A 24214-nucleotide genomic window follows, 5' to 3' on the forward strand; every position below is an offset into this window, starting at 1 on the left:
AGCATCCAATATCACCCCTTAGTTCAGAGCCAGGAGTAACTTGAGTGGCACCTGATGTGGCCCAAAGATTAAAAAAAAGAGAGAAAATATATAAATTAAAATTAAAGCATTTAGCTAGCAACAAAATAAGAATGTGTCCAAAACCAAAAAAAGAGAGAGAAAATATGTAAATTAGAATAAAGCATTTAACTAGCATTAAAATAAGAATTCTATTTACAACATACCTTAAGTTTCTGATACCTTAAGTCCTCCTATAAAATAAGGAAAAGAATGTCATTAAAGATAACATGGGAATCAAAGGAGGGAACAGAAATTTGCAAATAAATGGTAAGCAACTAGCCAATCTGATGAAAATAAATTATACATGCATTAAGGTTAATATATGCTGAAGAGGATAAATCCAAAGGCATTGAGTCTATACATGATAATCAAATTGTCAAACTTAATTCAGAATCTTGAGTACAGCAAGAGAAACACAAACTATATACAATGGATCTCATTAGCTTACAAGCTTCCCATAAATTAAAGTTCAAGAAACACTATTAAAAGGGTCAAGGACAACTGAACTGAGCTTAATGTGTATACATGTGCGAAAGGGAGAGGGCCTTTGGAACCTTGGAGGAAGGAGGTGGGTACTTTGGAGATGGGTGTAGTGTTGGAATTATGTACACTGAAATCATCATTACCTGTATTATAAATCATAGTACAAAGATAAAAAATAAAGAATTATTTTTCTAGCGAAAGCATAGTTCATAAATAAAGAAAAATTAGGACATTTTCAGGTAATAAAAATTTAAAAAATTTATTGCTAGTAGACAAGCCATATAGGAATGCAAATAAAGTAATAAAGCAAATATGAAAGGACACTATAGAAAAACTCATATATACCTAAAAATCAAGAATACCAGTAACTGCACACATACATAACAATTAACTTCTCAGACTGTTTAAAATTTAATTTATGTATCAGCACAAAAGAAAACAAAAAGCACAGAAAATTCTGTGTACAACTGAAATTAGGGCCTGTTAATCTGAATTAAATAGACTAAGCATTAAGAAAATAACTTGATAGCTTGAGGCATACTTTGCATACTGGAGCCATGTATTCAATACACCCAAAGCATAGTACAAACTTAATGCAATGCCATTAAGTATATTCATGACATTTTTCAAAGAAGTGGATCAAATGCTCCTGAAATTAATTTGGGACAATAAACACCCAAATAACTAAACCAATCCTTACAAAAAAGATGGCAGACATCACTTCCCCAACTTTAAGTTGTATTATAAAGCAATAGTCATTAAAACAATATGGTAGTAGAATAAATCTATACTGTCAGATCAATGGAATAGACTTAAGTGTTCAGAGACTGCTGTTCATATTATTAGGGGTGATGACATGCTGGAATATTTCCAAATAATGATAAAAAGAAACGATATAGTACTTACCTAATTACTTAAAAATATTACCCCTTCAGATCCTCTTGGCCCACCTCCTCAGTAGGACAGATCAGACCGAATTTAACTATGAATGTTTTCCTCTCAGCCACTCTTATGTCTGTGTCTGGAAAAAAGAGAGCTCCTCCTGCAGGACATAGATCAAATCCAATGGAGAGTATTACTCCCACATCCCCAATACAGAAGAATTCCATTGAACAAATACCGTCAGAGGGGAGAGGTGTCTTCAATAGAAACTCAGGCTCAGTCTCAAAGCCAACCTAGGGTTAATAATATTCCAAATACTACTGATGACAGCCTAGAGAGAACTGCAGCTCCCAGGCATGATTCAAACTCCAGCACCTCAGATGATGTGCCAGTTGACATCTCTTCAGATTCAGAATCTGAAAATACTCTCCCAAATAGAGTAAGACTGGAACCTATAGATCTAGGCCTCATGAACTGCCTTAGTACCAAGGGCCAAAGATTAATTCTTTGGGCAACTTTAAGAAAGCTTATGCTGCCTATGGACCCACTTCTCCATACTGTACTGACTATTAGGTTAGAGTAAGAATGCACTTATTTTTTTTGCACTTTGGACACCACAAGTTTTCCAGACTGTGACCAAAGTATGCCTGAGCCTCCCACAATATATATAATGAAGAACGTGGTACAGTTAGGTGGCCAAGGCCAAACTGCACAACCTAGGCTGATCTGGTAGGAGACTGGGATTTGAATTTTGCTGAATGTGTTGCTAGGAGAAGGTGAATTCAAAAAAGCTAGGAAGCAGGCTACCTTATCTTGTGCTGTCTTAAACCATGTGCAAGAACTGGCGTTCGGCACATGAGAAAAAATATATGCAAATGCAGAGTGTAAAGGCAGATTTACAAACATTTTCTAGTAGTTAAGAGTCTTTTACCGGGGGCCGGGCGGTGGCGCTGGAGGTAAGGTGCCTGCCTTGCCTGCGCTAGCCTAGGACGGACCGCGGTTCGATCCCCCGGCGTCCCATATGGTCCCCCAAGAAGCCAGGAGCAACTTCTGAGTGCATAGCCAGGAGTAACCCCTGAGCGTCACAGGGTGTGGCCCAAAAACCAAAAAAAAAAAAAAAAAGAGTCTTTTACCCAATATACTGGTAAACTATCTGATGCAGTCCAGAGGAAGGTAAAATAAAAAAAAAATCCAGGAACACTTAATAAGGCAGCTGACCTTCGAAAACATAAATGAGGACTGCCAGTTAATCCCATGGCCAATCACTGAGAGAAAGAGGATGGTGGGTTACATGAAAGCATGACAGAACATAGGTTCCATTTCCCACCAGGCATGTATAATGTTTTGAAACCCATTCAGTTCAGATGGAAGCTAGAGAACCAGGTTATCACATAAAGATAGTAGAGCCCTGCCCAACCGTGCATTTTCAAGACCACCACCTGGAACTTGCCCAAAACATTGTAGAGGTAATCACTGGGCAAGATATTGTTGCTCTATAGGTGTATGGAGGAACACATAAAGAGGACAGCCCCAGACCTCACAAACCCAGGGTAGATATTAAAACTGTGGGAATTTTGGCCATTATAGATGGGAATGTAGGACTCTCCCTGGTGTTACTCTCTGGAGACTGCCACCTGGACCATGCATATGATGCAACAGAGGGGATCTTTGGGAAAGAGACTCACCCAACAATCAGCAAATGTTGGGAAACTGGGAAGAGGGCCAATCCTAGGCCCCACAAAATCTGGGAACCCAAATCATGCAGTCTTACCACCCATTAAGATCATTGCAACCTGCCACCAAAGGAAGTGCTGCCCTGGGCATACCATGCCTAGTCACATCACTGTAACACCAGTGCAATGCCCTTTTAAATTATGCTCAGATATAAAGAGACTGAAACCGCCAAGCACAGTAGGTCTGCTATTAGGAAGAAGCAGGGTTTTTTAATTTTTAAATAATATCTTTATTTAAGCACCATGATTACAAACATGTTTGTAGTTGGGTTTCAGTTATAAAAAAAACCCCTTCACCAGGAAGAAGCAATTTAACAATGAAGGGCATTAATGTTCATATAGATTCAGACTAAAACACTTTGATTTCTCTATTCCTCCTTTAAATCATAAGGCACCTATGTGAAGGTTTCAGTGGACTCTTTTACCCAGGCAATGATTAACTCACCTACTATGTGTCAGTATTTTGTTGATACAGCTCAACATTCTTGTACAAAATTTCTTCATTATTCACTACATGAATGATAATATCCAATAAGACGGGTCTTCAAAGTTTATATGAGGATGTCATGACAAATTTGCCAGCAGCTGGATTAGAGTTGCAACAGAAATAAATTCAGATGATGCCCCCTCTATAAATATTTGGGTTATGTTCTTGAGCACACTACCGTATGCCCTCAAAAAATGTCTATTTGCTGGATAGACCTCAAAACACTCAATGATTTTCAGAAACTGCTGGGAGATGTTAGTTGTGTCTGCCCGCTCTCTTGGTATTCCTAACTCAGAACTAAGCAATTTGCTTCTCACTCTAGTAGGACACTCCCTGAATAGCCCAATACAACAAACTCCAGAGCCTCAGAAAGAATTGGAGGTTTTTATGAACACCTCCAGAAGTTCTATCTTACTTGGTTTACCCATGGAGAAAAGTATAGTTATTACTTTTTGCAATACCTCAATCACCAACAACTGCCATTGTTTAACTATCAGGTTTGTTAGAATGGATTTATTTTAATAATATACAAACTCTCACTATTGTAACCATACTTGGAATTAATAGATTATTTGATAATGGAAGGAAAACTGTGAACAAGGTAATTTATTAATAATTAAGGGATATATCAGGAAGACATGACACTCCTAAACACTTATACACCCAAAGAGACAGCAAAATACTTAAGACAAGTACCAGACTTAAAGAAAAAAATCATTAACAATGCAGTAGTAGCTGTAGACTTCAACACTCTGTCACCTCTTGATATGTCAACCAGGCTAAAATTTAACAAAGACATACTAGCTTTACAGGACGAAATGGAAGAGAGAGGCTTTGTAGAATATATAGGACTTTTCATCCACACAAAGCTGAATGCATATTTTTCTCCAATGCACATGGGACATTCTCCAATACAAACAACATGATGGGCTACAAAACATACATCCCCCAAATCAAGAGGCTAGATATTATATCAAATGTCTTTTCAGACCATGATGCATTGAAAATAGATGTGAATTACAAAGAAAAATGGAAAAATAACTTTAACACCTGAAAATTAAACAGCTCAGTGGGGCAGAGAGGAAATCAAAAGATTCCTGAAAACAAATGAGAATGAAGACACATTATCAAAATTTGTGGAACAACAAAATTTGTATTAAGAGGAAATTTTATTACTTGCAAGCATTCGACAGGAAGGAAGAAAGGGCCTACATAACTTAATTGGCACAGCTTAAGAAATTAAAGAATGGGGCCGGAGCGATGGTGCAGTGATAGGGCATTTGCCTTGCATGCTACTGACCCAGGATGGACCACTGTTCAATCCCCTGGCATCCCATATGGTCCCCTAAGTCAGGGATGATTTCTGAACGTCACTGGGTGTGGCCCAAAAACCAAAAAAAAAAAAAAAAAGAAATTAAATAATGATCAACAAAATGAGCCAAAAGCAGGCAGAGGGAAGGATATAATAAAATTTTGAGCAGAAATTAATGAACTGGACATTCAAAAACAAATCAAAAAGTCATTAAAAGCAGATTTTATTCTCTGAAAAATAAACAAGATCAATAAACAATTATTAGCAAGATTGACAAACAAAAAAGAGAGAACCTTCATAAACCGAATCAGAAATAAAATGGGGGATATCTAAACAGATACTAAAGAAATGCAAAAGGTGAGCAAATATTACTTTGAATATGCCTATGCTACACAATGAGAGAAGCTTGAAGAAATGGATAAATTCTGGGACCCATATAGGCTAAGTTTGAACAAAGATGATGCGTGTGGGGGTACTTTTGGGGCTCACTGTTTGGCTGGTTTCCCAGAAATTCACAGCTATGTTGAAGCAGCCTCTTGGATCTTACTGAGCCAGCCAAGCTTTTCCCTCACTCTCTGATGCTTTCCCTGCCATTTTATTAGCCAGAGTTTTACATAAATAACCTGAGGGTCAGGATTAATATAATTAAGACTATCTATGCTAATTAACTCAGAAAAGGTGAAAAAAACAGTAATTTTACAGGTAAATGGCAACAAATGTGGAGTATCTGAACAGACCTATCATTATTGAGAAAAGTAAAACAGTAATCAAAAGGCTTCCCCAAAACAAAAGCCAAGCCCAGGTGGATTCTCTAGTGAATTCTTTCAAACAGGGCCTACTGATAATTCTTTTCAGGCTTTCCAGGAAGTTGAAGAAACAAAACACTCCCAAATAGTTTTTATGAAGCTGACATCACCCTAATACCAAAAGCAGACAGAAACACCACGAAAACAGAAAATTAGAGGCTGATATTCTTGATGAACAAATACAAAATCCTCAATAAAGTATTAGCAAATAGAATCCAAAATTCATCAAAAAGTTCATATACCATGACCAAGTGGGATTCATCCCAGGGATGCATGGATGCTTTACCATACATAATTCAATCAATATAATACATATATTAATAAAAGGAAAATACAAATCATACGATCATAGCAATAGATGCAGAGAAAAGATTGGACAAGCTCCAGCATCTGTTCTTAATAAAAACTCTCAACCAGATGGGAATGGAAGGAACTTTTCCAATATAGTCAAGGCTTTTTATCACAAGCCTGTGGCAAACATTATACTCAATGGGAAAAAACTAAAAGCATTTCCTCTAACATAAAGAGTAAGACAAGGTTACCCACTCTATTCACTTCTACTCAATATAATACTAGAAGGGGCTGGAGTGATAGCATGGAGGTAAGGTATTTGCCTTTTATGCAGGACGATGGTTCGAATCCCGGCATCCCATATGGTCCCCTGAGCCTGCCAGGGGCGATTTCTGAGCATAGAGCCAGGAGTAACCCCTGAGCGCTGCCAGGTGTGACCCAAAAACAAAAACAAAAACCAAACAAACAAAAACCAAAAGTTAAATGAAAATGGATTAAGAACCTTGTTGTCACACTTGAAATCATAAAGTATACAGAGGAAAATGTAGGCAGAACACTCCATTACATTGAAAGTAAAAGTATCCTCAAGGATGAAACCACGTTTGCCAAGCAATTGGAAATAAAAATAAACAAATGAGACTACATTAAACTGAGAAGCTTTTGCACCTTAAAGGAAATGGTGACCAGGATATAAAGACTACCCCCAGATTTGGGAGAATATTCATCCAATACCTATATGTAAAGGGTTATTAGATGAGATATATAATGCATTCATAGAGCTTAACAAAAAAAATCTAACCCCATCCCAAAATGGAAAGAGATGAACAGATACTTCCTCAATGACACAGTCAAAAGGCAAATGAAAAAATATTCCACATCATTAATTATACGGGAGATATAAATCAAAACAACATTGAGATACCATCTCACACCACAGAGACTTGCACACAACAAGAACAAGAAGAACCAGTGTTGGTGTAAATACAGGGAGAAAGGGACTCTATTCACTGATGGTGGGAATGTAGACTAGTGTAGCCTTTTAGAAAAACAATATGGACATTCCTCAAAAAACTAGCAAATTGAGATCCCATATGATCCAGTAATATTGCTCTGGGAACTATATCTTAGGTGCCCAAAAAGCACAATGCAGAAAGGCATCTGTACTCCTATGTTCATTACAGCATTATTCACAATAGCCAGAAATCTGGAACCAGCCCAAGAACAGATGAGTGGAAAAAGGAACTATGGAAAAATATTTACTTAATGAAATACTATATAGTTCTTAGGAAAAATGAAGTTATAAAATTTGCTTATACATGGATAAACATGGAGAGAAATCATGCTCTGTGAAATGAACCTGATGAATGATAGACATAGAATGATCACACTTATATGTGAAATATAAATATAGTATGAGAATAATACCAAAAATAATAAAAAGGAGGGGCAGGAGGACTGGTCCATAGTAGGATGCTTGCCACAAAGAGTGAAGGAGTGCAATTAGGGTACAGAAAGAACCATTTTGATAATGGTAGTTGGAAATGATCACTCTGCACAAGAACTAGGTGCTAAAAGGAGGGAAAGTAATATGCATTACACCCTTTCAATAATAATATTCCAAACCACAGTGACTAAAGGAAAAAAGGAAACAAAAGAGAGAGAAACATGGCTGCCATAAAGTTAGTTGAGGTGGAGTCAAAAGAAAAACTCTTGTCATTGGTTGCAGAAAAGTACACTGTGAAGGGATAGGTGTTAGAACATTATATGACTGAAACCCAATGATGAACAACTTTTAAAATCTATATCTCAAGGTAACTTTAAAAAAATCCCAAAAAGGGCCCAGAGAGATAGCACAGCGGCGTTTGCCTTGCAAGCAGCCGATCCAGGACCAAAGGTGGTTGGTTCGAATCCCGGTGTCCCATATGGTCCCCCATGCCTGCCAGGAGCTATTTCTGAGCAGACAGCCAGGAGTAACCCCTGTGCACTGCCGGGTGTGGCCCAAAAACCAAAAAAAAAAAAAAAAATCCCAAAGTAGGTGTCAAAGCAATAGTATATTGTGTATGGTTAATTTCAGGTTTGATCCCCAGCACTCTATATGGTCCCACAAGCCCACCAGTTATGATCTCTGAGTGCAGAGCCAGGAGTAAGCCCTGAGTATCAGAGTATGTGATCCTCTGGAAAAAAAAATCCAAGAATTCTTTACCTGGGTTTTACCTGGGTTCTAGAGACACAAAAATGACTCAAAAGACTGGAGAGCATCTTTTGCAGATAAGGGTCCCAGGTTCAAATCCCTTTCACTTACAAAGTCCATTATCCACCCGGTTCTGCACCCTGAGCACCAAGGACAAAAAGCAAAAATTCAGGAAGCAAAATCCAAGCCTATAAATTGTAAAATTTACAATTATATTGTAAACTCCCCCACAAAGGCTTAGGCTAAAATTGGTAATTCCACCTAAGACTAATACATTTTATTTAATTAATTATTTGATTGAATGTTTGGTTTCTGGACCACACCTGTTGTGCTTGAGGGTTTGTTCATTCCTGGTCTGTGTTGCCGAATCACTTCTGGATGTGTTTGTGGGACCATATGTGGTGCCAGAGGTCAAAATTGTGTTTGACACATGTACTACAAACACCATGTTCACTGTATTATCTCTCCAGCCCAAAACTAATACATTGCAAACCTTTGTCAAAGTTATAGGTGTTTAATCTAATGATGTATTACTATGTAAACGAACACTTAATAACTGAATTATGAACATTGCATAAGATAGTTATGAATGGTCCCTACCACTATCAAGGTCATGATAAAGATTTCAATTCACAATGACACTACTGCTATGTTAATAGAGAAAGAATTCAATTAAACTGTCTAAATTAAAACTCACATTTACTAAAATTCCAAGAAACTGTCTAGGGCTAAAAATTACCTTAGTCTCATAGGAAAGACCCAAGTTTAAGTGACTCAAAAAATAATCTGCCTTCCAAACCAGTGATGTAAATGAGGCAAAAGACACTACATTATTGACAGAATTCATTAATAAGGGTTGGAGTAATAGCATTGTGGTAGGGCATTTGCCTTGCATACTGCCGACCCGGGATGAACCTGGGTTTGATCCCCGACATCCCATATGGTCCACTGAGCCTGGCAGGAATAATTTCTGAGTGCAGAGCCAGGAATAACCCAAGTGCCACCAGGTGTGACTCAAAAACCAAAAGTCAAAAAAATTCATAACAGCAGATATGAACTTGCATCTTTTCTTCCCTCAAGTATTTCTAGTAAACAGTGAGCAGTGGCCATTTCCTTTCAGAAACACTTCTCTCTTAGGTATTCTCATTCAGATATACATATAGTTAGGCTGCATTAGTACTTATTCCAACTTCAAAATACATGCAATTTTAAAAAATCGAGGGCACCAGGGACATGGCTCAACAATGAAGCTGCATGCTGTGCAATGCATGAGACCTGTGTTCAATCTCAGATATCACCAAAGGTAAACAAAATAAATTATTATTTGTTTTTGTTTCTGGGTCACACCTGGCAGCACTCAGGGGTTACTCCTGGCTCTATGCTCAGAAATTGCTCCTGGGGACTGGAGAGATAGTATGGAGGTAGGGCATTTGCCTTGCATGCAGGACCATGGTTCGAATCCCGGCATCCCATATGGTCCCCTGAGCCTGCCAGGAGCAATTTCTGAGTATAGAGCCAGGAGTAACCCCTGAGCGCTGCTGGGTGTGACCCAAAAACCAAAAACCAAAAAAAAAAAAAAAAAAGGAAATTGCTCCTGGCAGGCTTGGGGAATCATATGGGATATGGGATGTCGGAATTCGAACCACCATCCTTCTGCATGCATGGCAATGCCCTACCTCCATGCCATCTCTCCAGCCCAACAAAAGAAATTGTTTTTCAGCACCATGATAGGTTAGATACAGATTAAATGAAAATAGATATACTGTATCCTAAAACGCTACCTAACAGGGCTGAAGATATAGTTCCATAGGCATGCTCTGCATAAAGGAAACCTGCTTTAGGTATCACATGGTTTCCCCCACTCCCAAGCCAGGAGTCCCTAAGGTGTCATTAAAAAAGCAGTGTATGCATAAAACAAACAAAACTTCTTTTCAACAATGATGAATATGCCATAAAGCAAATACAACAAAATGTTAATGATACCATCTACATGTCAGGTATGAGTTTTTACTGAACAATTGATTCAATTTTTCTGTATTTTGAAATGTTTCTTTCCTGGGAGTGGAGTGGAAAGGGCTTCTTAGGCAATGCTCAGGACCTGTCTGAGCCTATTCCTATGATTCTCAGCCAACCAAACTTAGTGGTTCACTGCAAGTACTAAGGGTGATACTCTGCAATGCTTGGAGGTCAATTTGGGACTGAGGAAAGAACCAGAGTACCAAATGCAAGAACTTCCCCTTAATTCCTGTACAAAATTATTATCTCCAGCCTCTTGAAATATTTCTTAATAAAATGCTAGGGAAAATAGGGCGAACAGCTTGAAAAACAAGGCTCTATGTACTTTCCTTCTATTTAATTTCTAGATTAAGACTATACAATAGACTATTCTATTTAGACCTCACTTTGCCATATTCATCTTAAGAGTTTTCCAATGTTTTCAGAGCCAGAAAGATAGTACATTGGGTAGGCATTTTTGTCTTGAGGGGCTGACACAGGTCCAATCCACAGCACCCCACATAGTCCTCTGAGCACTGCCAGGAGTGATCCGTGAGTGTAGAGCCAGGTGTAAGCCCTACTCATCACCAGATGTGGCCCCAAAACCAAATGCCAACAACTATAAAAAGAGTTCACCAGCATATGTTTTTTTTAATTCAAAGGATTTAACAGAAGTTTAAGATTTATGTGACAAATGATCAAAATCTTAAAAGTTCATCTTTCCCCCCTTGCATTTTCCTATTTATGTTATCTTGCTATTACCTGAGTATTTCCATGTCAATTCATCCATGCCCCCCAACATTTTCTAGTTTATGAACAGGCCCTACAGTGGTTTAGAAAACTTACATTGACACAAGCTACATGGCTACTACCAATTTTTAAAATATACTCTTTAAACTGACTAACATCTGCTTAATCTATTACTCTTCCCTTGTCTTCAAGTATGCTTTTAAATTGTCTATCACCCAGCAGAGGTATAGCATTTTAATTTTTAGCTTCCCTTGCATTATTTGGGCATACCCAGGAAAGAAAACAGAAACTTAAGTGTTGAGTTTAGAGTCAACCTGAATTGTTAAGGTATATTATCCAGTAATCCTTTTAAAGAAAAAAAATGAAAGAAATTTTCCTTGAACTCTTTAATATCAAAAATGTGTTTTAGAAGGCCAGAGAGATAGCTCGGTGGTAGCACAATTGCCTTGTATGTGGCCAACCCAGGACAGACAGTTGGATTTCACATATCCCATATGTCCCCCAAGCCTTCCAGGGCAATTTCTGAGTGCAAAGCCAGGAGTAACCCCAGTGTGCCACCGGATGTGACCCAATAACCAAAAAAAAGTATTTTGTCTTCAAAGTTGAATGCCAATTTGGTGAATTCTAGGTTTAAAATCTACCTGTAGAACTTGGATGATGTTGGCCCATTTACTTTTTTGTTTTATGACAGTTTTAAAAATAGGGGGCCCACTCTCTGATTCTGGGATGCTCAGGAGGACAAGTGGTGGTACTGGGACTCAAACCCTGTGCATGTAAAACATATGCTCAAGTTATCCTTTGAGCTATCTTCCTCACCCTTCTCCAACATTTTTACTGATGTGAAAAAAAACCACATTATAGTTACAGGTGGGTTACCAAGAAAATGTGTTGAAAAGTTAGCAAGGAGCTCTTGTAAATCTAGGGGTACTATATAAATATGAATAAATAAAATTTCAGGGATCAGAGATGTACTACAGTGGGCAAAGTCAATCCAGGCTTGATATTCAGCACCCTATATGGTACCTGAAGCACAGCCAGGAGGGAACCCTGAGTGAATAGCCAGAGACAAGCCCTGAGCACTGTCAGATGTGGCCCCAAAACAAAAAGTAAAATTTCAAAAACCTTTATTCTTCCTCTGAAAACTAACATTCAGACCCTCGAATCTTTTGTCTAGACTATCTTTAACCTTGTTTTCTATTTCCACTGCAATAGTGCTTCATGAATGAGAGATAAGTATGGACTTCAAATTAGATAAAAAAAAATTGGAGGGCTGGCCTAGTATAGGATTTGGCCTATGATCTCTAATTCCAGAGGTCTGACTGAGACAACTGCAACTGAACAGGTCTTCTGGAAACATAATGAAAGACTCTAACCTAGGCTTCATCCTAGGATCAATGCAAAAACTAAGACCACCAACTAAAGAAGACTGATTAAAGCAACAATGATGGAACAGAACTTCTAGAACTGTAAAGAAAGACTTCATCAGAGGCTCCATTCTTTGACCTGTGCAGATACCAAGATCTCTAGATACAGAGATCTGATTTCGCCATCTATGACAGAGCAGAAGTTTCTCATACACCACAAAAGAACCTAGGGGAGAGTAAATGAAAATGTATGGAGTCTGTAGTTATTCCCATGATAGTATACTTCAAGGGTGGAGAAACCCTGTATCTCTTAGGCCAAGGGAATTCCCTTTCTAATTTCCCCAATATTTACTGTGCCTATGCAGAAAAAAAAGAAGCAGCACAAAATACTTTTTTCTGGTTTTGTTATTGTTTTCAATTTTTTTGTGCTTTGTTTTGTTTTTATTTCAGGACAGTGGTAATTGTGTGGCGGTTGTATTTATTGCTGTAGTGCTTTTTTGGATTTTTTGGTTTGATTTTTCTTTTTGTATTGTATTTCTTTCCCTGCTTCCCTCTCTTCTCTGAAATTGATATTTATAGCCTCTAGAAGGACTCTCCGCCCATTTTTTGCTTGTTTGTCTTTTTATCCCATTTTATATTTTTTTCTTTGAACAGAACTAAATAACTTGAACCATCTTGTTCGGCCTCTCAAATAGAGGGGGAAATAATGGAGGGTGCCAAGACCAAAGAGTTGTATGATCACTAAGTAGTAATACAAGTGATCAGACTTAAACACCAAATCCAAAGCTAATGACAACAGAATCAATACCCAAACTACAACAAGCTAGACACAGAGGGGACCACTTATACTAGCAGCCTGGGGAGTAAGGGAGGGGGATATAGATTGCATGCTGGGAATGAGGGTGGAGGGAGGACAACTTTGGTAGTGGGGAGTCCCCTGATTCAATGTCAATATGTACCTAAAATATTACTCTGAAAGATATGTAATCCACTTTGGTCAAAATAAAAATTATTATAAAAATTGTAGGGATGGAACTTGGAATTATAGGATACAGTATAACTGAATGCAGGACTGAGGGAGAAATTTACAAGTGATCTCCTAGACTGAACTATGTCCTAGTTGCCCCACCTTGTCAAGCATGAAAAAGATTGCTCATAAGCAATAATGTATGTATTAATAGTTTCTGAAATGCTAAAAATATCTGTAATAAATACAGAGAATGAAACCACCAGTATTGTGTGATGATTCAAGTTGGGCAATCTATATAGGACCAGAATTCGGTGAGATATAATGTATCTGGCACAATTGCACAATTTTGCTGTTGTAAGATAGTATGGCAGCTCATAAGAAAACATCAACACATAGTGTTACAGCTGTTTTAGAATTTGTCCAGCAGGCCTTCTGGTCTCCACCGGAAGGCCCCTAAAAAAAAAACACAAAAAAACATCAACACATGTGGAACATGGCTAACTTCCAACAGAAGTTCATTTGCAAAATCAGGTAACCTATAAACTACTTGTCCATTCTTAATCCACTCTTAATGTGGAGACCTAACTAGATTTAGAGGAAGACCTAAGGAATGAAAATGCAAAGACTCTACAAATAAGAACCTTTAGCAAACACTGGGATATAATAATGAATCTCCTCATCTGGCTTCCATTCTAGGTGGCAACAAGGAAAAGATGTCAGCAGTAGCAATAATATCAACTTCTGTAAATACCTAGGATTAAAGCACAAACACAAAAATGCCATTACTACAGGTGAAATTCTTTTTCTTGAGATATACCGTATTTTCCGGCGTATAAGATGACTTTTGAAACAAAAAAAGTCAACCGAAAATCGGGGGTCGTCTTATATGCCGAGTATATCCTGAAATGTTTCAATATGCCACTAAATGAAACAAAACAACAACAACAACAAAAAACCAGGCCGCAGAGTTTCCAAATCTCTTTCTTGGTGGCTCCCAAATAGTACTCAGGAGATATGGGGGCCACTTCTGGCAAAACCCAGCTAACCGTGGTGGTGGTTCAGTGCTAGGGTCCGAGGATGGGGTGTTGTTTGGTTCAAATAGTGGGGTAGATTAACTGACGCCACCAGGGAATTGCCAGAAAAGGTGCCTTAATAAAGGACCAATCACTGCAAGGCTGCTCGGACCGCCTCTCTAACTCAGCCAATCCAAGCAGGCTTTTTATGCATGCAAATTAGACAATGTTTTGGACCCGAATCTACACTGTAAAAAGCCTGCTTAGATTGGCCAGAGTCAGAGAGGAAGTCTATTACAGTATAACCTTTGAACCTTTGCTTGTTGTGATTGGCTCACTGTGGTACATACAGTTTCAGCACAGCGAATATAGGCCTAAAGCTATGTTTTAACTGCAAAATTAGGGTCGTCTTATACGCTGGAAAATACGGTAACAATTATCACAAATTGACTTTTTTCACCTAAAACTTGATAATTCTATTCTTCTGTTTTTTTTTTTATTTATTTAAGCACTGTGGATACAAAATTGTTCATGATTGAGTATACAGAATGTATACCACTCTTGGGGCCAGAGCGATAGCACAGCGGTAGAGCGTTTGCCTTGCACGGGGCTGACCTAGGATGGATATGGGTTTAATCTTAGGCATCCCATATGGTCCCCCTAGCCAGGAGTAACCCCAGAGCTTCGCCAGGTGTGTCCAAAAACCAAAAAATAAAAGAATGTATACCACTCTTTCTCAGTGCTCATTTTACGCCTCCAATGTACCCAGTTTTCCTCCCACCCACCTTCCCCTGTCTGTGTCTGGGGCAGGCATTTTACTTCTGCCTGCCTACCTGCCTGCCTGCCTGTCTGTCTGTCTCCCTTTTTGACACGGTGGTTACAAGGGGTACCATGCATAACACTTTATCACCTTTCAGCACCAAGTTCTTGTCCAGAGCGATCAGTTCCAACTATCATTTTCATGGTGGACCCTCTCTATCCTGCATGCACCACTCTCGTGGCAAGCTTCCTACCGTGGTCTAGTTCAGGTAAAATTCTTGAGAGGTTATCAAAGTAAGATGAATCAAGCTTCTGATTACATGCATTTTGAAGAAACATTTGAAAGTCCAAAGTCTGTGGCAATAACTGTAGCAAACACACAATAAGTATTTATGAGTCATTTACTTATGCAATAAATATTTACCGAGGTCTACTTATGTGCCAGTGGTAAGCTCTGAGAATGAAGATACTATTTTGGCCTTCAAGGAGCTCATATTTTAACTGAAATCTTAGGGTAAAGGTATATGCACAATTACACTAAACAAAGTAAGTGTTATAACACTTAATGGGTTATATTATAATGGCCAATGTAAATTTTCCAGAGTGTATATAAACACAAAGAGCACAGACCTGCTTTTCCTAATCCCCTACACACACAGAGCTCACATCCTGATTTCTCACTAACCTGATTAGCTGAGGCACATTATAAGTATACCACTTTCACCTCAAATAAGCAGAGTAATCTTCCCCAAAGTGGCTTATGGATTGTTTGGATCAGTATGTGGTCGTCTTCTGCTGTCCAGCCCCATGCTAAACTGCCTGGTCACGAACTTGTCTGGGATCCGATATCACTGGTTTCTTCCATACAGAGGGTGCTGCTCCAGGCTGCTGCCAGAGGAAATAGAAAGATATTTAAAAATTTAAAAAGCAGGCCAGAATGATAGAATGGTAGATAACTTGCCTTTTATGTGGTCAATCTAGATTTCCTTTACCAGGAGTGGTCCCTGACCACAGAACCAGTATGAGTCCTGAGTATCACTGGGTATAGACCCCCAAAAATAGAAATTAGAGGCTAAGTGCTTTTAGAATTTTTCAAACATTCAGGGTCTCTTTAATACCTGGATCCTAGGGAAGGTTAAAGTATTTTCTTGAATGCATGCTATTGACCCCAGTTTAATCCTTGTTCCACATTGTTCCTTAAGCACCACTGGGAATGACCTCTAGCAAAGGATCTGAAGTACTGCTGGTGTGATCCAAACCCCCAATAACATTTAAATTAAAATTTTATTTAAAAAACTCTGAACCACAAACAACAGACCCAATTTCAGTGAATCATAAGATATCCCCTTCTTTTAATCACTTTGAGAATATTTCAATACCTACAAATTGTAAGAAAATAACTACAGGAGCCAGAGTGATAGTACAGAGAGGCTACAGTGCTTGCCTTGCACAAGGTAAACCTAGGTATGATCCCTGGCATCCCATATGGTCCCCCAACACTGTCAAGGAGTAATTTATGAGTGCAGACCCAAGAGTAACCCCTGAACACCTCAAGATATGCACCCAAAACAAATCAAAACAAAAACTACAGACAAATTGTAAGAAAAATGAAACAGGTCTTACACCAAAAATTGGGTTATTCACAGCAAAAGACTATTTAAGGAAAGTTTACTACCGTTAGTCATTTGGTTCAGATATTTTTCTGGGGATGGACATGTAGCCACACCCGCAGTGCTCAGAGCGTATCCAAGGATAAGCTTGCTCAAGGATCATGACCAATCCAGGTCAGCTGCATGCAAGACAAGAGCTGTTATGGCATTTTTTTTATCTCCCAACTTAGTACATATGATACACTATTTCTGTGTTCTATATCACTGTTATAAATCAATTTTTCTTTCTCTGTGTGTGAGTGTGTGTGGTACCAGATATCAAAACCAGATCTCATGCACATAGATGAGGCAGATAGTTGTCTTAATACTGAAGTACAACCTCAGTCCCAAGATGACTGTTTTTTTTTATTTGTTTGTTTTGGGGGCACACCCAATTGGTGCTCAGAAATTACTCCTGGAGGTATTTAGGGTACCTATGTGGTGCTGGGGATTGAACCTGGGTCAGCAGCATGCAAGCCATGTGCCTTGCCTACTTTACTATCTATCTGGCCCCCGATATGGCTTATTTTTAATGTTGTTTTTTTATTTTTTTGGTTTCTACATCAGCAAACTGGGTTAATGGAATCAATAAATTGTCACACTCAGATCACTCTGAACCAGTGAAACCATCATTTTATAAGCTGAATATACTATTTTCCTCTAAGGTCATATATTACTCTTGCTTATAAAATTGTTCCTTTCTGCCAATTGTCAGTCCACACTTAAGATGACTACTCAGATGTTGTGATTTATTCCTATTACCATTTTGCATCCCAAAGAGTTTACTGATAATTAACAAATAGATTAATAAATGTGGACATTATACTAGGTCTATATTTTTCAGATCACTCAAACATTCAAAATATGATCAGTCCCTAAATGGAGGGGAGAGGGGACTACTGTTTGTAGGAAATGTTACCATGTCTTTTCCCACTCTCATAGTCCAGGAGCACCACTGTTAAGCATCATACCAGTGTGCCTCCTCTATTCTATAAAGAAAATAGCAATCTATTTAAAGGATAGACAAATGTTATCTCAAAATAGGCAGCAAGAATCTGACTTTCATATGTAACCCAGACAGCAGTTGCCTTTGTAATTACATGCCAAGATCTAATATAAAAAGCATTTGTGCAACAAATAACAGGGTAATTAATCTTATTATTATTATTATTATTATTATTATTATTATTATTTGCTTTTTCGGGCCATACCCGTTTGATGCTCAGGGGTTACTCCTGGCTAAGCGCTCAGGAATTGCCCCTGGCTTGGGGGATCATATGGGATGCAGGGGGGTGGGATATCGAACTGTGGTCCTTCCTTGGCTAGCACTTGCAAGGCAGGCACCTTACCTCTAGTGCCACCTCGCCGGCCCCAGGGTAATTAATCTTTAAGTGGAGCAGTTAATACATCAGGCAGATAACATTAAGAATAATTATTCAAATAGAATAGTTCACAAAAGCAAATAGAAGTTAATTAACATTTGAGACTTTAATCTCAATAGTATCTTTTTTACATATAAAGATAGGAAAAATGTAAGTGTACGTTATATCTAAATGACTAGGTATAAAAATGGACATTTTAGCCCTGAATTCTGGTAAGCTACTATAGCAAGTCTTTTTTGTTTGTTTGTTTGTTTAGTTTTGGGGGCCACACCAGGCAGCACTCAGAGGTTACTCCTGGCTCTAAACTCAGAAATTACTCAGTCAAGCTCTGGGACCATATGGGATGCTGGGATAGAACCTGGGTTGGCTGTATGCAAGACAAATGCCATTCCTGTTGTCCTATCTCTTTGGCCCTGTAGGAAGTCTTCATGATTTTCAAGTTCTTTTTTTTTTTTTTTTTTTTTTTTGGTTTTTGGGCCACACCCGGCGTTGCTCAGGGGTTACTCCTGGCTGTCTGCTCAGAAATAGCTCCTGGCAGGCACGGGGGACCATATGGGACACCGGGACTCGAACCAACCACCTTTGGTCCTGGATCGGCTGCTTGCAAGGCAAACGCCGCTGTGCTATCTCTCCGGGCCCCGATTTTCAAGTTCTTTTATGACTAATTTTGTAACCATTATCTATAAGGAAGTAACTCAAGCAATAAAAATGAGGCATTCATTACATAATTGAAAATACCAATATTTTAAGTACTGTCACAACAAAATATCAAAACCTTTAAATATAAGAATATTTTTATTATAATCAATAAAATATTTAACATAAAAATGCATGCTATAATGCTAAATACAAAACACAATATAGGATAGTAAAAATATTGTAGAAAAGTTAGTGAAACTGAGAAGATGTAAACATATTTATTAGCACTGGTCATCTTTGGGTGGTAAAATTATGGATTCTTTCTACCCATGGTTATCCTCAAAATTAGAATCATTTAGTAAATTTCCAGAACTAATCAAATTTAAATGGAAAAATCATGAAGCAGTATAGATTTGGCCACAATTTCAAGTCTCCAGTGACCAAATATGTAAAAATATTAAAAGGCAATAATAACTTAGTCTATATATTTATATTTCAAATATCAGGATCATTTATTTCATTTTATTTTCTTTTCATATTCTGAGTATCATAACAAGACAATGCTTAAAGAAACTCCAAAGGAGCTATCATTATAAGACATAAAGCAATATCACATGAAAAGACAATAAAACTGGTAAGGAACTTGGAAGAAAAGGAATCCAAACTAATTAATAACTAAAGAAATAAAATTAAAATTTGATCCCAAAGTAAAAAAAATTGATAAAACAGTAAATAAAGAATGAATAAAAATTCATACAAACAACTGTGGGAAGAAATTTAGCAATACATTATTGTTAAAAATGTTCATTCTCTTTGACTTACTAATTTCACTTTAATTTATCTGTCTTCACCAAATAATAAAATACATGTGTTCTCATTCAAAACACGCAAACATTCCTGTTACTACTGAAAACGTCTTTTAATAGTCCAAAATAATACTAATACAGACATTGCAGCATTGATCGGTTGTTTAGAAGTATTAGAACAGATCTCAAATCAGGCAAAACAAAAAGGGTGTGTCCAGTGAGCTGCTGTCGGCCATTTTAAATCAATCCTCTGCAGAACAAAAAGCACTGAAGTCAAGGGTAGACCCTAACTAAACTCCAAATTAATCAACAATTCTTTACTCTGTCTACATATGTATTCTTGTACTAAGCATTAAGTAAACAGCAGTAAAAGGCTCCGTTTCTTATACAGAATGGTTGTTACAAACAAAAGTTCACAACAAGAATAAAGGGTCCTTGAAATCTGCCCACCCATTTTAGGGGATAACATGTCATATTTAACAGCACAGAATTTTGGAACCATAGGAGAAAAATTTAGACTCATTCAACTGGACGACTAGAACATATTTATCTATGTCCCTCGAATTTCTCATTTGTGAAAGATGAATAAATGTATGACATTTCATTTCCTATGACTGTGAGAGTACTAATGGAATTAAGGCATATGTAAAAAAGCACCTGGCATATTAAGTGCTGGAGAGATAGGAAAATTGGCAAAGAGAAATAAAAGTATGAGTATGAGATCACAACTAGGTTTACTGAAAAAGAACTAACCTCTGTGCCCTTTAACTAAGCAATATTACAACATATATATGTATGTATATATATAGTCACATTTATACCACTATCATAATTTTTTTATAATTTGACCAAATTTTTATTGGGGGGGTTGGGCCACACCCAATGATGCTCAGGGGTGATGCTCTGCGCTCAGAAATCGCTCCTGGCACAGGGGACCAGATGGGACGCTGGGGATTAAACCCAGGTCCGTCCTGGGTCAGCCGCATACAAGGCAAACACCCTAAGCTGTGGTATCGCTCCGGTCCCTGACCAAATTTTTAATGAGAAATACAAAACAGTAGCTTGGCAACACAGTCATATCTTCATCCTTCTAATCCAAAGGGAAGAGAATCGAGAGCTTCTTACAAACATTAATAGATTTTTTTCACGGTGTTGCAACCACTGATAAACCACTCTTGAGAATGGCGTTTGCCTTGCACGCGGCTGAACCGGTTTCAATCTCCAGCATCGCTTATGGTTCTCTGAGCCTGCCAGGAGTGATTTTTGGGCGCAGAGCTAGCTAGGACCTTGAGTGTCGCCGGATGTGGCCCAAAGACCACAAGAGAAGAGAAGAGGAGGAGAGGAGAAAGAGAAGAGAAGAGGAGAAGAGAAGAGGAGAAGAGAAGAAGAGAAGAGAAGAGAAGAGAAGAGAAGAGAAGAGAAGAGAAGAGAAGAGAAGAGAAGAGAAGAGAAGAGAAGAGAAGAGAAGAGAGAAGAGAAAGAAAGAAAAGAAAAGCAAGAACGAACTTGTTCAGAGCTGAGTGCAGGGACCCAAGATTTGCAATTCCGACAGTTCTTTAACTGCAAGCTGTCATCAAGAAAGTTTATTTTGCTGCAGTTCCTACATTTTCAGTTGCCGCAATCTTTTATTTATAATAACCATTGCCTCCGCATTTTTAACCCGTATAGGCTAGGAAGAGGCTTAAGATTTGGGTTAATTTCTCGACGATCTGAACACAGGTCGGGGCAGCCACGCAACTGGAAATACAGATCTTCTCGGAAAACCCTCCTAATCCGACACAACTTACCTCCCCCCTCGCCATTTTGCAGCCTTAATTATGCGCACCCTGCACGCCTCCCCAAACGAAATACACTTGCGCATCGAACCCCCCCCCCCGCCTCCCACCGCTCCAAGCTCTCTTCCCGGTCGTCTAAAATACGCACGCGCGACTTCACTCTTCCCTCACCGCTTAAAGGGACTGCCTGTAATTTGATTTTGCTTTATCAAACAAGTATTCGACCCCCACCAAATCCTTCTTCGTGCTCGCGCATGCGTCCCGCCAGCCCTCCCCCACTCGAGTCCCCTCTCTCAACTCAGTCCTCCTCAAACGTACCTGTGCATCACCCCGCCGCGGCACATCACCCCAGTCTCCGAAATTCTTCAGACACACACAGCATCTATCAATCAGTCCCTTCCCGGTTTTTTGGTTTTGTTTTAGTCTCACATAGACCGTCTGATATGATGTGTTTCTCCCCATTCCTATGCCCAGCCTTTCATGGGATGTAGGCATCATAAACTAAGTTAGTGGGATACTGCAGAAGACTTAGAAGATGATGGCAACGGATACCGATCATCAGTATCCAGCCCCTTGGAATGGATTACAGATACCTTGGGACCCCGTAATTAGACCCACCACGCAGAACAAAGGCAAAGAAAACTCTATAATCAGATGCATCTCCGCCCCAAAATCCTATCTTTGAAAAAAAAATACACCTGCAGCAAACGAGAAACTAGTAAATGTTATGAGGGAACGTTACGGAAACGACCGGCGTTCGGGTGCCTCCATCAATCCTAGAGAGGAAAAAAACTGCAACCTTTTCACAATCAGGAAGTAGTTAACCTCATTTTGTTGAAGTTCCGTCCTGCATTTTTTTTCCCCACTAGCGAATCTGGAGAACGCATAAATTAAGTACCCCGGGCTCGAATTCCTTCCGCCGCCCTCCATGTTCTATTCCCCAATATCGTTCCTTTACCTCCTAGCTGAATCGGGAGTCCTAGCATGAATCCCTGGCACCGGCGAGCCAAGAGTGGGTGGTGGGACCGGCAACTTAAGAGTTCGTGGAGCCAGAGTGGTCAAGAGAGCAGTGGACTGCAGGAGGATGGCCAGACAAATCCCCAACCTCAGCTCGGATGCCCAAAAAGGCCTCTCCCAGAGCAGTACAGTGCGCTTAAGGCGCATGCGCTGAGCCATCGCATCCCCTCCCCCCACCCATCCACCACGATTTAGCAAGGACCGACCCTGCAGCTAAGTTTATATCTTCCTCGCTACCCAGGTCCCTAGCCCACTCTGCCTTTTCCTCTTGGTCACAGTGGCATCCACATTATCTCCTTCAGCCTATCCTTTCATCCTCAATCCTTTTCCCACTTATCGCCCACATATCACTGCCAAATCTCGCTATTGGCTGCAGTTATTCTTAATGGTCTACCCTCGCATTTTCAGCCGGCTTGCCAGACTGAGCCTTTCAACTCCTTTCCTTGCATGCCTGATATTAGATTGTTTAAAATAACTAAATATATAAAAAGTATCATATAAAAAACTTAAAAGTTGTTATTTAAAGTTATTGTAGCCACTTAATCTTTTCCAAAGTAGCTTTTAAGCTGAGCCCAAATACCCGGTGTTGAACAAAATAGGTTCATTGTCAACCTATTGAGAAGACACAGACATAAGGAAAATCCCTTGCAAAGTAAAACCGAGATCAATCAGTTTTTTTTTTTTTTTGGTGGGGGGAAGCATGAAACACTTAATTTTATTATTTTTTCACAGCTCTGGTATTATCTGGACCTTAAAAGTGACATTCAGGGTTCGAGGTACTGTGAGTAGGGGACCTTGCTTGCGTGGTTCTCCAGGTTCAATCCTAGGTAGCCTATATGGTCCCCTGAACACTGCCAGGAACAATTCCTGAGTGCAGAGCCAGGAGTAACCCCTGAATATTGCCCAATATGGAGTACTCTTGCAATATACAAAAGAATCATGGGCTGAATAGTACAGAAGTTAAAGGCCATGCTTGCATATGGCTCACTCTGATTCAATTCCCTGTTGTCATATGGTCCTACCACCCCAGAACTACCAGAAGTGTGTGATCACTAAGAACAGAACCAGGAATAAGCTCTGAGCACCACCAATTTTGACCCGGAAACAAAAATAAGGAAAAATAATGCTCACTGCCCTTTGATTCTATATATAAGGCTTGTTTCTGTCTTTTGAGAAAAATCTAAATGTTAAATTTAAGAGATCATGAAATATATTCCTTTCTGGTTGTAAGGAAAATAGAACACAAATAATAATCTGTATCTATCAATATTTATTTTGATGACTGGTTGTTTTTGCTACCTTAAAAAACAGTTAATGGGGCCGGAGAGATAGCATTGAGGTAAGGCATTTGCCTTGCATGCAGAAGGATGGTGGGTTAAATCCTGGCATCCCATATGGTCCCCTGAGCCTGCCAGGAGCGATTTCTGAGTGTAGAGCCAGGAGGAACCTCTGAGTGCTGCTGAGTGTGACCCAAAAACCAAATAATAAAAACTAGTTAATAACTATTAAAAACTGAAGCTGGAGGTTGGAGAAATAGTACAGGGGGCAAGATACTTGTCTTGCATTAGGATCCAAGCACCCCTTATGGTCCCCCAAATATTGCCCTTAGGTAATACTGAGCACAGACACTGGAGTAAGATCTGAGCCTCTCCCAGCTGCAAAACACACACACAAGCAAAACAAGCAGCCCAAAACAGCAGTTGGAAAGTCAGTACAGAGGGTAAGGAACTGGGCTGGAGCAGTGGTGCAGGCAGTATGGCATTTGCCTTGCATGCGCTAACCCAGGACAGACCATGGTTTGATCCCCCAGTATCCCATATGGTCCCCCAAGTCAGGGGCAATTTCTGAGT

The 24214-nt window shown here is 39.1% G+C and overlaps 1 long non-coding RNA gene and 1 other non-coding gene across 2 annotated transcripts; one reads left to right on the plus strand and one right to left on the minus strand.

Moving 5' to 3' along the window:
• Positions 1–962: 962 nt before the first annotated feature.
• LOC125999337 (uncharacterized) lies at positions 963–22463 on the minus strand. The gene is made up of 4 exons (XR_007492097.1): positions 22306–22463; positions 15782–15984; positions 13966–14075; positions 963–1585 (listed from the first exon to the last, which is right to left on the minus strand). It is a non-coding gene; the product is annotated as an uncharacterized LOC125999337 (long non-coding RNA).
• On the plus strand, positions 13718–13779 carry LOC125999625 (U7 small nuclear RNA). Its single transcript, XR_007492138.1, has one exon. It is a non-coding gene; the product is annotated as a U7 small nuclear RNA (small nuclear RNA).
• Positions 22464–24214: the final 1751 nt, after the last annotated feature.

This window comes from Suncus etruscus, chromosome X, assembly GCF_024139225.1.
Source record: "Suncus etruscus isolate mSunEtr1 chromosome X, mSunEtr1.pri.cur, whole genome shotgun sequence".
Taxonomy (NCBI): Eukaryota; Metazoa; Chordata; class Mammalia; order Eulipotyphla; family Soricidae; genus Suncus; species Suncus etruscus.